Genomic DNA, 14,861 nt, shown 5'->3' with positions numbered 1-14,861 from the left:
GGTGGTGATGATCTACTCCTGCAAGGCTCCGCCTGAGCTCCGCAGAAATCTGATCTAGAGGTAGAACTATGTGGTCTCAAATCAGCCCTAAAAGACCACCATATATAGGAGGGAGGGGGAGGAGGCTTGCCTTGAGGGCCAAGCCCTCAAGGAGTGCGCCGGCCAAGGAGGAGGAGGACTCCTCCTCCAATTCGGTTTGGGGAAGGAGGAGTCCTCCCCTTCCTTCCCACCTCCCCTTTTTCCTTTTCTTTTTCTTTTCTTTTTGGTATTTCTATAAGTGGCGCCATGGGCCCCTTGGGCTGACTCCACCAGCCCACTAGGGACTTGTGGCGCCACCCTATGGCCTTGGGCTCACTCTCGGGTGGGTGGGCCTCGCTCGGTGAACTCCCAGAACCCATTCGTCACTCCTGGTACACTGTCGGAATTGCCGAAACTTTCCGGTAACCAAATGAAACCATACTATATATCAATCTTAGTTTCCGGACCATTCCAAAAACCCTCGTGACGTTCGTGATCTCATCCGGGACTCCGAACAGCATTCGGTAACCACACATATAACTCAACTATACTAAAAGAGTTAAATGCAAGCGCGGTCCTAATTCTTTTCTGAAAGTGTCACTTGGGTCCTAATTCTTTCAAAATGCATATCTGAGTCCCATATCTTTTTAAGTTCTTCATCCGAGGTCCTAATCTCGTCTGACCGCCGCTGACCAGTGCCACATCGACACCAGAGGGCCCGGGCGGGAGTTTTCCCGCGCGTGGCGGTTGGGCTTATATGCAATTTGGCCCCTCATTAATGCCTCGTTCCCATTCCCCCGTCCCTAGGTCTGCTCCACCCCGCTGCCGCTCGTTCCGCCGCCGCCCAGCGCCATGTCCGCCGCCGCTAGCTCCTCTGCGGTGAAGCGCCACGGGAGGAAGATGCTTGGTCCATCGCCGGCATCCATGGCCTTGGCAGCGCCGTATCCACCGCTGGCATCTTCACCGAGGACAGTAGCTCATTCGGTGCAGCCGCCGGCGGGGATGCTGCCGTTGGTACCTTGCCCTAGCTGAGGCATTCGGTCTACAATTCGTCTTGTGTCAAAATCGGAGACAAATCCGGGCAGGATTTTCTACAAGTGCCCCAATCATCATGTAAGATTTTATACAAGTGCCCCAATCGATTTGATGTTTCTGTGTTCGACATGTTCCTGTGTTATTTGTTGACTGAATTTTCTTACTCAATTTGTGTCAGATTCCACCAAATCCTTGCCAACATTATTACTGGGAAGATGGACCAGACAACTATTTTGATTTTTTGGTGAGAGGTGGGTACATCAGCCATGGATTGAGCAGTTTTGATTCGGCTGGTGTCATTGCAAGTGAAGAGATAGAAGTGCAAGAGGAATGTGCAGGAGCAATGCAGAGCACTGTTGAGACTGTGGTGAATGCGGATGTACTGAAGAAGATGAATGAGCTTATTTTTCTTTGTAAGAGTATTCTCAGTGCACTTGTTGTATTGATTGCAGTAGTGGTGTATGTAGGTTTTAAGAAGTGATGTGGTAGTGATGTATCCAGTGTTGATGTATGCACTGTTGATTTATCCAGATCTTGATCATGTACTGTGGTAATGAATTTGAAGTAAAATTTGGCAGCATTTTGTTTGTTTTCCTGTACTGTGCCAGCATTTTTTCAATAGCATTGAGAACACAAATAAACAGTAATTGAACTTAGAAGTAGTTTCAAAGATAGATTATAGGAAATAGCATTACATTTCCATGGGAGTACTCTTATCCATGGTTTGTGTGAAACCCAAAGGCACATCCCAGCATCAGGTTTCATTACAAACCATCTTGTTTCCTAACCAAAATAAGAGAACATCCTACACTGCTTCTTTCCAGAATATGTCCAAGTTTGCTTCTATCCAAAATATGTCCAAAATGTGCCACCTTTGTAGCTCTTCACTTCTTAGTTCATGGGGCTTTGTTCTCCTTAGTTTTTGTCACTTTCTTCCTTCTCTTCAAGCCCAGTGTTGCAGTAGTTTGCACTCTTGGAGGGGGCAGAGCATCTCTACAGGCTGCAAGGAACTGGCTATCTGGTAGAGGAGCTGGCAATGATGTTTGTGATTGCTGTGTAGCTATCACCTACAATTGAAGCATTTGCAGCACTTAGTAATTATCAGGAAAATACACAGTAGAAGAAAGTAATCAACACTCACTTGGTCTTGCAGAATTTCCATGACAGTAGATGAAGCAAGATCATAAGTCATTGAAGGTGAAACCAAACTGGATGCTCTACTTGAGAGTTGTGGGCATGACTTTTTCTGCATAACAGGAATTGCACTGTAAATGCAGACATTTTGAAAAATGCAGACATTTTGAGAAAAAAAAACACCTTGTAAGTAGGCCTTTTTACTGGCATTTTCTTTCTTTGGCTAGGTGCTGGAAGTGCTGGAAGTGGTTCTTCTTCTTCAGGAAGAATAATATGAATAGGTTCAGGTTCTGCCTGTTCTGCTGCATCTCCAGGTGCTGCATCTCCAGCTGCTGCATCTCCTGCTCCTTCTGCTGCTGCATCTCCTGCTCCTTCTGCTGCTGCATCTCTTGCTCCTGCTGCTCCTGGGCCCCTACCAAGTTCAGGGCATTTTCTTTTGTTGTGCCCTGGCTGCTGGCACACACTACAATGCCCCCACAATGCCATGTCTACTCATCCTAGTACCATTCTCTTCCTCTAGTGGGTTCTTCTTCCCTTTTTTTCCCAGGCCTCCCAACTTGCTTCTCATATTTGGGTGGTGCCATTGGAGGGCCATTAGTTTTAGGCCACACCCTAGGATCACTACATGGCATTATGACTTTGCCATAAGCTGCTTTGAAAGCATCAATGCTGTAGCGCTTGTTGACAACTGCCTCTGGTTTAATTCTTTCATATCTTAAACATGCCACTCCATGTCTGCATGGAATTCCAGAGAGCTGCCAGGCCCTACATGAGCACTCTTCCTTCTGTATGTTCACCTCATATTCCCCAACCATGCCCTTGACATGAAAGATATGTTGCCCAGCAGGCAAAGCTGTGCAGTTGTTGGACATGTCAATGTTTTTGTTCAATTTCTTTCTAATTTTGGGACAAATAGAACCACACATCTCCTCAGCTTCCACATTTTTGCTATAAAACCTAGTCATTAACTCGTCCTTGATCTTCTTAAGCGCAGTCACAATGGGCAGTTCTCTAGCATCAAGTATATATCTACAGTGGGAACAAATAAAATGAGATGCTACATTTTAGAGAAATTAGATGCTACATTTTAGAGAAATTAGATGTTGTAGTTAGTACTTACTTGTTAAACACTTCACAACTATTATTCAGAAGCAAATCATATTTTGGGAGTTCTTGGAAATAGGCCTTGCACCACTGTCTTGGGTCAATTGCATCCAAGTACTCAAATGCCCCCTGATCCATCTCTTTCATCTCTTGCATGTATTTCTTCCAGTCTGCCTCATGTGTAGCTCTTGCAATTTGCCATAACTTATTCTTGAAAACATCGCCTTTCCAGTTCTTTGCAAAGTTTTGATGCAGGTGCCTCACACAAAATCTATGTTGTGCATCAGGAAACAGTGCATTGACAGCATTGATCAACCCCTACATACACAGAGTATAGAAAACATATGAAATGCTACAGTATGACAAAAGAAATGGTACAATGTGATATATGAAATGCTTTCTCCTACTTCTTCTTCTACCACAAGCTTTCTCCTACTTCTTCTGAGCTCATGACCAACAATTTGTGCCATTGGTGGAACACTGCTACTGCCTACATTGCTGCTACCTCCATGACACTGGTTCAGATTGCCTTTCTGAGCTTTGACCTTAAACCTAGGACTGCCCCTAATTCCAGTATTAAACTGAGGAGACTTAGGGCTTAGTACAGCAGGAAGATCAGGTGTACCACTAACATGAATGTCATCAATTGCATTGTCAAATGTCATGCCTTTATGGTCCACAAACAACTGAAAATACTGAAATTTTGGAACAACTGCTGTCATGTGCAATGTGTCAGTGTCGCAGTCCACAATCCGGAGACCATCAGCTAGATTTTTTCCAGGGAGCAACCAATACAAAGTGAAGTTCGATTGGCCACTGTATCCTAATTGTTGCATAAAATCAGTGAGCCAGAGAGGAGACCATGTATCTACTTCACATCCATCAAACACAGCATCTTTGCCATCAACATATGACTTTGACTTGCCAAATCCGCAAAAAAAACCATCATAATTGATTTCTACACTCAAAAGCTCCTCTTGTGGTCCTAGATTGCAAAGGATTCGGTCACTGATTAGGGTTACGAGCACCTAACAGGGGAGAGATTGGGATTAGGGTTAGGAGCTGTTACCATATCGCGGAGGAGGATCTCCGGGTCGCCGTAGATGTGGTGCCATCCTAGCGTCGCCGTCCTCGGACAACCGCCAGCAGCGACCCCCTCTTCTCTCTGGAGCAGAGACACCGCCGTCAAGCCCCTGTTTTCGCCGGACAGGGAGATGGAGAGGTGTGGGGAAAAGGAAGAGGGACCGCGATAGAAAGTGATTTAGGGTTACAGGTGTTTTCTGTAAATATACACGGCCGGTCGTTACCCCGCCCGGGCCCTCTGGTGTCGACGTGGCACTGGTCAGCGGCGGTCAGACGAGATTAGGACCTCGGATGAACAACTTAAAAAGATATGGGACTCAGATATGCATTTTGAAAGAATTAGGACCCAAGTGACACTTTCAGAAAAGAATTAGGACCGCGCTTGCATTTAACTCGTACTAAAACATCATCGAACCTTAAGTGTGCAGACCCTGCGGGTTCGAGAACTATGTAGACATGACCTGAGGTACTCCTCGGTCAATATCCAATAGCGGGACCTGGATGCTCATATTGGATCCTACATATTCTCCAAAGATCTTATCGGTTGAGCCTCAGTGTCAAGGATTCATATAATCTCGTATGTCATTCCCTTTGTCCATCGGTATGTTACTTGCCCGAGATTCGATCGTCGGTATCCGCAAACCTATTTCAATCTCGTTACCGGCAAGTCTCTTTAATCGCTCCGTAATACGAGATCCCGTGACTTACACTTAGTCACATTGCTTGCAAGGCTTGTGTGTGATGTTGTATTACCGAGTGGGCCCCGAGATACCTCTTCGTCACACGGAGTGACAAACCCTAGTCTTGATCCATACTAACTCAACGGACACCTTCGGAGATACCTGTAGAGCACCTTTACAGTCACCTAGTTATGTTGTGACGTTTGATGCACACAAGGTATTCCTCCGGTGCGAGTGAGTTAAATGATCTCATGGTCATAGGAACAAATACTTGACATGTAGAAAACAATAGCAACAAAACGACACGATCAATATGCTACATTCATAGTTTGCGTCTAGTCCATCACATGATTCTCCTAATGATGTTATCCAGTTATTAAGTGACAACACTTGCACATAGCCAGAAAACCTTGACTATCATTGATCAACTGGCTAGCCAACTAGAGGCTTGTTAGGGACATTGTTTTGTCTATGTATCCACACATGTATCTATGTTTTCATTCAATACAATTATAGCATGGATAATGAACGATTATCTTTAAACAGGAAATAATAATAACTATTTATCATTGCCTCTAGGGCATATTTCCAACAGTCTCCCACTTGCACTAGAGTCAATAATCTAGTCCTCACATCGCCATGCGATTTACATTGTAATAAATCGAACACCCATACAGTTCTGGTGTTGATCATGTTTTGCCCGTGGAAGAGGTTTAGTCAGCGGGTCTGCTACATTCAGATTCATGTGCACTTTGCAAATATTCACGTCCTCTCCTTCGACGTAGTCGCGGATGAGGTTTAAGCGTCGTTTGATGTGTCTGGTCTTCTTGTGAAACCTTGGTTCCTTTGCTAAGGCAATGTCACCAGTGTTGTCACATAACAGAGTTAATGGATTTAGTGCGCTCGGCACAACTCCAAGATCTATCATGAACTGCTTCATCCAGACACCCTCCTTTGCTGCCTCCGAGGCAGCCATGTACTCCGCTTCACATGTAGAATATGCTACGACGCTCTGCTTGGAACTGCACCAGCTTACTGCACCCCCATTAAGAATAAATATGTATCCGGTTTGCGACTTAGAGTCATACAGATCAGTGTCAAAACTTGCGTCGACGTATCCTTTTACGACGAGCTCTTTTTCACCTCCATAAACGAGAAACATTTCCTTAGTCCTTTTCAGGTACTTCAGAATATTCTTGACCGTCGTCGAGTGATCCACTCCTGGATTACTGTGAAACCTGCCTGCCATACTTATGGCCAAGCTGACGTCTGGTCTAGTGCACAGCATTGCATACATGATAGAACCTACGGCTGAAGCGTAGGGGACGGAACTCATTTGTTCTCTATCTTCCACAGTTGCTGGGCACTGAGTCTTACTCAATTTTATACCTTGTAACACTGGCAAGAACCCTTTCTTGAACAAATCCATTTTTAACTTCTTCAAAACTTTATCAAGGTCTGTGCTTTGTGAAAGTCCTATCACGTGTCTCGATCTATCCCTATAGATCTTAATGCCTAGAATGTAAGCAGCTTCTCCTAGGTCCTCATAGAGAAACTTTTATTCAAGTAATCCTTTATGCTCTCCAAAAGCTCCACGTTGTTTCCAATCAGCAATATGTCATCCACATATAATATTAGAAACGCCACAGAGCTCTCACTCACTTTCTTGTAAATATAAGATTCTCCAACCACTTGTATAAACCCAAATGCTTTGATCACCTCATCAAAGCGCTTATTCGAACTCTGAGATGCTTGCACCAGTCCATAAATGGATCGTTGGAGCTTGCACACTTTGTTAGCATTCTTTGGATCGATAAAACCTTCGGTTTGCATCATATACAACTCTTCCTTAAGAAAACCGTTAAGGAACGCCGTTTTGACATCCATCTGCCAGATTTCATAATCGTAAAAGGCAGCTATTGCTAACATGATTCGGACGGACTTAAGCATCGCTACCGGTGAGAATGTCTCATCGTAGTCAACTCCTTGAACTTGTGAAAAAACCTTTGCCACAAGTCAAGCTTTATAAACGGTCACATTACCGTATGCGTCCGTCTTCTTCTTAAAGATCCATTTGTTCTGAATAGCCTTACGGCCTTCAGTTAGTACTTCCAAAGTCCACACTTTGTTTTCGTACATGGATCCTATCTCGGACTTCATGGCCTCCAGCCATTTGTTGGAATCCGGGCCCACCATTGCTTCTTCATAATTCGCAGGTTCATTGTTGTCCAACAACATAATTGATAAGACAGGATTACCGTACCACTCAGGAGCAGTACGTGATCTTGTCGACCTGCGAGGTCCGATAGGAACTTGATCCGAAGTTTCATGATCATAATCGTTAACTTCATCCTCAACCGGCGTCGCAACGACAGGGGTTTCCCCTTGCCCTGCGCCAACATCTAGAGGGATTAGAGGTTCGACAACTTCATCAAGTTCTATCTTCCTCCCACTCAATTCTTTCAAGAGAAACTCCTTCTCAAGAAAAGCTCCGTTTTTAGCAACAAACACTTTGCCCTCGGATTTGAGATACAAGGTATACCCAACTGTCTCTTTTGGGTAACCTATGAAGACGCACTTTTCCGCTTTGGGTTCCAGTTTTTCAGGCTGAAGCTTTTTGACATAAGCATCACATCCCCAAACTTTAAGAAATGACAATTTTGGTCTTTTGCCATACCACAGTTCGTATGGTGTCGTCTCAACGGATTTTGATTGTGCCCTATTTAAAGTGAATGCAGCTATCTGTAATGCATAACCCCAAAATGATAACGACAAATCGGTAAGAGACATCATAGATCGCACCATCTCTAATAAAGTACGATTATGACATTCGGACACACCATTACTCTATGGTGTTCCAGGCGGTGTCAATTGTGAAACAATTCCACATCGTCTTAAGTGAGCACCAAACTCGAAACTCAGACATTAACCCCCACGATCCGACCGTAGGAACTTGATCTTCTTGTTACGATGATTTTCAACTTCACTCTGAAATTGCTTGAACTTCTCAAATGTTTCAGACTTGTGCTTCATCAAGTAGACATAACCATATCTACTCAGTTCGTCAGTGAAGGTGAGAAAATAACGATATCCACCGCGCGCCTTGCTACTTCTCAAACAACAGCATCGAAAATTGACACATTGATGGAGACTTGCTTGCGTTGGTTTTTCCCTTGAAGAGGAAAGGGTGATGCAGCACAGGAGCAGTAAGTATTTCTCTCACTTTGAGAACCAAGGTATCAATCCAGTAGGAGAATCTCGTCAAGTCTAGAGTACCTGCGCAAACACAAAAGAGCTTGCACCCAACGCTTTAAAGGGGTTGTCAATCCCTTCAAGATTGATTGCAAAGTGAGATCTGAAAGCGGAAAGTGCAACGAAGTAAAAAAGTGTAAGGCTGAAAATATGGTGTGGAGTAGACCCAGGGGCCATAGTGTTCACTAGAGGCTTCTCTCAAAATAGCAAATATCACGGTGGGTGAACAAATTACTGTCGAGCAATTGATAGAACCGCACAAAGTCATGACGATATCTAAGGCAATGATCATACATATAGGCATCACGTCCGAGACAAGTAGACCGATACTTTCTGCATCTACTACTATTACTCCACACATCGACCACTATCCAGCATGCATCTAGTGTATTGAGTTCATGACGAATAGAGTAACGCCTTAAGCAAGATGACATGATGTAGAGGGATAATCTCAAACCAATGATGAAAACCCATCTTTTTACCCTTGATGGCAACAACACGATGCGTGCCTCGCTACCCCTTCTGTCACTGGGTGAGGTACCGCACGGTATGAACCCAAAACCAAGCACTTCTCCCATTGCAAGAATCATAGATCTAGTTGGCCAAACAAAACCCACAACTCGAAGAGAATTACAAGGATATGAAAGCATGCATAAGAGAGATCAGAAGAAACTCAAATAAGATTCATAGATAATCTGATCATAAATCCACATTTCATTGGATCTCGACAAACACACCGAAGATTACATCGGATAGATCTCCATGAAGATCATGGAGAACTTTGTATTGAAGATCCAAGAGAGAGAAGAAGCCATCTAGTTGCTAGTTATGGACCCGTAGGTCTATGGTGAACTACTCACGCATCATCGGAGAGGTCATGGTGTTGATGAAGAAGACCTCCGTATCCGAATCCCCCTCCGGCAGGGCACCAGAACGTGCCCCGGATGGGATCTTGTGGAGAGAGAAGCTTGCGACGGCGGAAAAGTATTTTCGATAATCTCCTGATTTTTTATGGATTTTTAGGGAATATATAGGCGCAAAACCTAGGGCAACGGAGCCTCAAGGAGCCCACAAGCCAGGGGCCGCAGGCCCCCTGGCCCTGCCATGAGGGCTTGTGGGGTCCTTGGTGGCCCCGTGCCCTGATTCTCCGGCTCCCCGATCTTGTTCTGTTCCGGAAAAAATCTTTTTGGCAGTTTCATTCCATTTGGACTCCGTTCAAAATCCTCCTCTGAAAGGAGTCAAAAAGATGGAAAAACAGGAACTGGCACTTGGCACTGAGTTAATAAGTTAGTCCTAGAAAATATATAAAAGGCATGCAAAACATCCAAAGTTTGACAAGATAATAGCATGAAACCATCAAAAATTATAGATACGTTGGAGACGTATCACGCCTCCACACCCATCGGATCGCATACATTGGTATGTATGATTTCCAACAAGTCACTTGCACGCTCCATTGTTCTGGAGAACGGAGTCTTAGTCATCTTGCCCATGAGGCATGGTTCGCATGTGTCAAGTGAATCAAAGTCAAGTGACTCCAAAAGCCCATCAGAATGGAGTTTCTTCATGCGCTTTACACCAATATGACCTAAGCGGCAGTGCCACAAAAACATGGTGCTATCATTGTTAACTCTAACTCTTTTGGTCTCAATGTTATGTATATGTGTATCACCGCTATCAAGATTTAATATGAACAATCCTCTCACATTGGGTGCATGACCATAAAAGATATTACTCATAGAAATAGAACAACCATTATTCTCTGACTTAAACGAGTAATCGTCTCGCAATAAACAAGATCCAGATATAATGTTCATGCTTAACGCATGCACTAAATAACAATTATTTAAGTTCATAACTAATCATGATGGTAACTGAAGTGAAACTATGCCGACGGCGATTGCATCAACCTTGGAACCATTTCCCACGCGCATCGTCACTTCATCCTTCGCCAGCCTTCGCTTATTCCGCAGTTCGTGTTTCGAGTTGCAAATAAGAGCAACAGAACCGGTATCGAATACCCACACACTACTATGAGAGCTTGTTAAGTACACATCAATAACATGTATATCGAATATACCTGATTTTTCCTTGTCCGCCTTCTTATGAGCCAAATACTTGGGGCACTTGCGCTTCCAGTGACCCAGACCCTTGCAATAATAACACTCCGTTTCAGGCTTAGGTCCAGCTTTGGGTTTCTTTGTCGGATTGGCAAGAGGCTTGCAGCTCTTCTTGGAATTACCCTTCTTTCCTTTGTCGTTTCTCTTGAAACTAGTGGTATTATTCACCATCAACACTTGATGCTCTTTACGGAGTTCTGACTCTGCGACTTTTAGCATCGCGAATAACTCGCCGGGTGACTTGTTCATCCCTTGCATGTTATAGTTCAACAAAAAGCTCTTGTAGCTTGGTGGCAGTGATTGAAGAATTCTGTTAGTGATAGCCTCTTGCGGGAGTTCAATCCCCAGCTCAGCTAGACGGTTTGAGTACCCAGACATTTTGAGCACATGTTCACTGACAGACAAATTCTCCTCCATCTTGCAAGCATAGAATTTGTCGGAGGTCTCATACCTCTCGATCCGGGCGTTCTTCTGAAAGATAAACTTCAACTCCTGGAACATCTCAAATTCTCCATGACGCTCAAAGCCACGTTAAAGTCCCGGCTCTAAGCCATACAAGATTGCACATTGAACTACTGAGTAGTCATCCTTACAAGTTAACCAAGCATTCTTAACATCTTGGTCAGCCGTAGCGGGTGGTTCATCTCCTAGCGCAGCAGTAAGGACATAATCCTTCTTCCCAGCTTGCAGGAGCAACTTAAGATTACGAGCCCAGTCTATAAAGTTGCTTCCATCATCTTTCAACTTAGCTTTCTCTAGGAACGTATTAAAATTCAGGGTGACTATCGCGTGAGCCATTGATCTACAACACAAATATTTCAAAGTGGACTTAGACTATGTTCAATATAATTAGAGTTTAACTAATCAAATTACTTGCTAAACTCCCACTCAAAAAGTACATCTCTCTAGACATTTGAGTGGTACATGATCCAAATTCACTAACTCAAGTCCGATCATCACGTGAGTTGAGAATAGTTTCAGTGGTAAGCATCTCTATGCTAATCATATCAACTGTACGATTCATGCTCGACCTTTCGGTCTCATGTGTTCCGAGGCCATGTCTGCACATGCTAGGCTCGTCCAGCTTAACCCGAGTGTTCCACGTGTGCAACAGTTTTGCACCCGTTGTATGTGAACGTTGAGTCTATCACACCCGATCATCACGTGGTGTCTCGAAACGACGAAGTGTAGCAACAGTGCACAGTAGGGGAGAACACAATTTCATCTTGAAATTTTAGTGAGAGATCACCTCATAATGCTACCGTCGTTCTAAGCAAAATAAGGTGCATAAAAGGATTAACATCACATGCAATTCATAAGTGACATGATATGGCCATCATCTTGTGCTTATTGATCTCCATCACCAAAGCACCGACACGATCTTATTGTCACCGGCGCCACACCATGATCTCCATCAACGTGTCGCCATCGAGGTTGTCGTGCTACTTATGCTATTACTACTAAAGCTACGTCCTAGCAATATAGTAAACGCATCTGCAAACACAAACGTTAGTTTAAAGACAACCCTATGGCTCCTGCCGGTTGCCGTAGCATCGACGTGCAAGTCGATATTAACTATTACAACATGATCATCTCATACATCCAATATATCACATCACGTCATTGGCCATATCATATCACAAGCATACCCTGCAAAACCAAGTTAGACGTCCTCTAATTTGTCGTTGCATGTTTTACGTGGCTGCTATGGGTATCTAGTATGTTCGCATCTTACTTACGCAAAAACCACAACGGAGATGTGCAATTTTCTATTTAACCTCTCCAAGGACCGCCTCGGTCAAAACCAATTCAACTAAAGTTGAAGAAATCGACACCCGCCACTCATCTTTATGCAACGAGGTTGCATGTTAGTCGATGAAACCAGTCTCTCATAAGCGACGAGTAATGTCGGTCCGGGCCGCTTCAATCCAACAATACCGCCGAATCGAGAAAAGACTATGGAGGGAAGCAACTCGAACATCACCGTCCAAAAACCTTTTGTGTTCTACTCGAGATAACATCTACGCATGAACCTAGCTCATGATGCCACTGTTGGGAAACTTTGCATGGGAAACAAAAAATTTCCTACGCACACGAAGACCTATCATGGTGATGTCCATCTACGAGAGGAGATTTGGATCTGCGTACCCTTGTAGATCGCACAACATGAAGCGCTAAGAAACATGGTTGATGTAGTGGAACGTCTTCACGTCCCTCGATCCGCCCCACGAACCGTCCCACATACCGTCCCGCGATTCGTCCCACGATTCGTTCCGATCTAGTGCCGAACGGACGGCACCTCCGCGTTCAGCACACGTACAGCTCGGCGATGATCTCGGCCTTATTGATCCAGCAAGCAAGACGGATAAGTAGATGAGTTCTCCAGCAGCGTGACGACACTCCGGTGGTGGTGATGATCTACTCTTGCACGGCTCCGCCCGAGCTCCGCAGAAATCCTATCTAGAGGTGGAACTATGCGGTCTAGGGTTGAGTTGCACGTGGCAAAAGTTGTCTCAAATCAGCCCTAAAATACCACTATATATAGGAGGGAGGGGGAGGAGGCGTGCCTTGAGGTCCAATCCCTCAAGGGGTGCGCCGGCCAAGGAGGAGGACTCCTCCTCCAATTCAGTTTGGGGAAGGAGGAGTCCTCCCCTTTTTCCTTTTCTTTTTCTTTTCTTTTTGGTATTTCTATAAGTGGCACCATGGGCCCCTTGGGCTGACTCCACCAGCCCACTAGGGACTTGTGGCGCCACCCTATGGCCTTGGGCTCACTCTTGGGTGGGTGGGCCCCTCCTGGTGAACTCCCGGAACCCATTCGTCACTCCCGGTACACTGTCGGAATTGCCCGAAACTTTCCGGTAACCAAATGAAACCATCCTATATATCAATATTCGTTTCCGAACCATTCCGGAAACCCTTGTGATGTCCGTGATCTCATCCAGGACTCCAAAAAACATTCAATAACCACAGATATAACTCAACTATACTAAAACATCATCGAACCATAAGTGTGCAGACCCTACGGGTTCGAGAACTATGTAGACATGACCTGAGGTACTCCTCGGTCAATATCCAATAACAGGACCTGGATGCCCATATTGGATCCTACATATTCTTCGAAGATCTTATCGGTTGAACCTCGGTGTCAAGGATTCATACAATCCCGTATGTCATTCCCTTTGTCCTTCGGTATGTTACTTGCCCGAGATTCGATCGTCGGTATCCACATACCTATTTCAATCTTGTTACCGGCAAGTCTCTTTACTTGTTCCATAATACAAGATCCCGTGACTTACACTTAGTCACATTGCTTGCAAGGCTTGTGTGTGATGTTGTATTACCGAGTGGGCCCCGAGATACCTCTCTGTCACACGGAGTGACAAATCCCAGTCTTGATCCATACTAACTCAACGGACACCTTCGGGGATACTTGTAGAGCACCTTTATAGTCATCCAGTTACGTTGTGACGTTTGATGCACACAAGGTATTCCTCCGGTGCTAGTGAGTTACTGATACGTCTCCAACGTATCTATAATTTTTTATGGTTCCATGCTATTATCTTGTCAAACTTTGGATGTTTTGTATGCCTTTTATATCTTTTTTGGGACTAAATTATTAACATAGTGCCAAGTGGCAGTTCCTGCTTTTTCCATGTTTTGACCCTTTTCATAGGAGGATTTTAAACGGTGTCCAAACGGAACAAAACTTCCGAAAAGATTTTTTCCGAAACAGAAGATACGCACGAGACTTGAGAACCAAGGAAGGGGCCACCAGGGGACCCCACAAGCCCCCTAGGCGCGGCCAAGGGGACCGCGCCTAGCAGGATTGTGGGCCCCCTGTGGCTCGTCTGCCCTACCTCTTCCGCCTATAAATTCAGACAAAAATCCCAAACTGCAAAAGAGATCCACGAAAATACTTTTCCGCCGTCGCAAGCTTCTGTCTCCGCAAGATCCCATCTCGGGCACGTTCTGGTGCCCTGCCGGAGGGGGGATTCGGATACGGAGGGCTTCTTAATCAACACCATGAGCTCTCTGATGATGCGTGAGTAGTTCACCATAGACCTTCGGGTCCTTAGCTAGTAGGTAGATGGCTTCGTCTCTCTCTTGGATCTTCAATACAAAGTTCTCCATGATCTTCATGGAGATCTATCCGATGTAATCTTCTTTTGCGGTGTGTTTGCTGAGATCCGATGAATTGTGAAGTTATGATCAGATTATCTATGAATCTTATTTGAGTTTCTTCTGATCTCTTAGATGCATGATTTCATATCCTTGTAATTCTCTTGGAGTTGTGGGTTTTGTTTGGTCAACTTGATCTATGATTTTTGCAATGGGAGAAGTGCTTGGTTTTGGGTTAATACCGTGCGGTGACCTCACCCAGTGACAGAAGGGGTAGCGAGGCACGCATCGTGTTGTTGCCATCACGGGTAAAAAG

Source organism: Hordeum vulgare, chromosome 3H, assembly GCF_904849725.1.
Source record: "Hordeum vulgare subsp. vulgare chromosome 3H, MorexV3_pseudomolecules_assembly, whole genome shotgun sequence".
In the NCBI taxonomy this organism is placed as follows: domain Eukaryota; kingdom Viridiplantae; phylum Streptophyta; class Magnoliopsida; order Poales; family Poaceae; genus Hordeum; species Hordeum vulgare.
Note: the sequence above shows the minus strand (reverse complement) of the source record.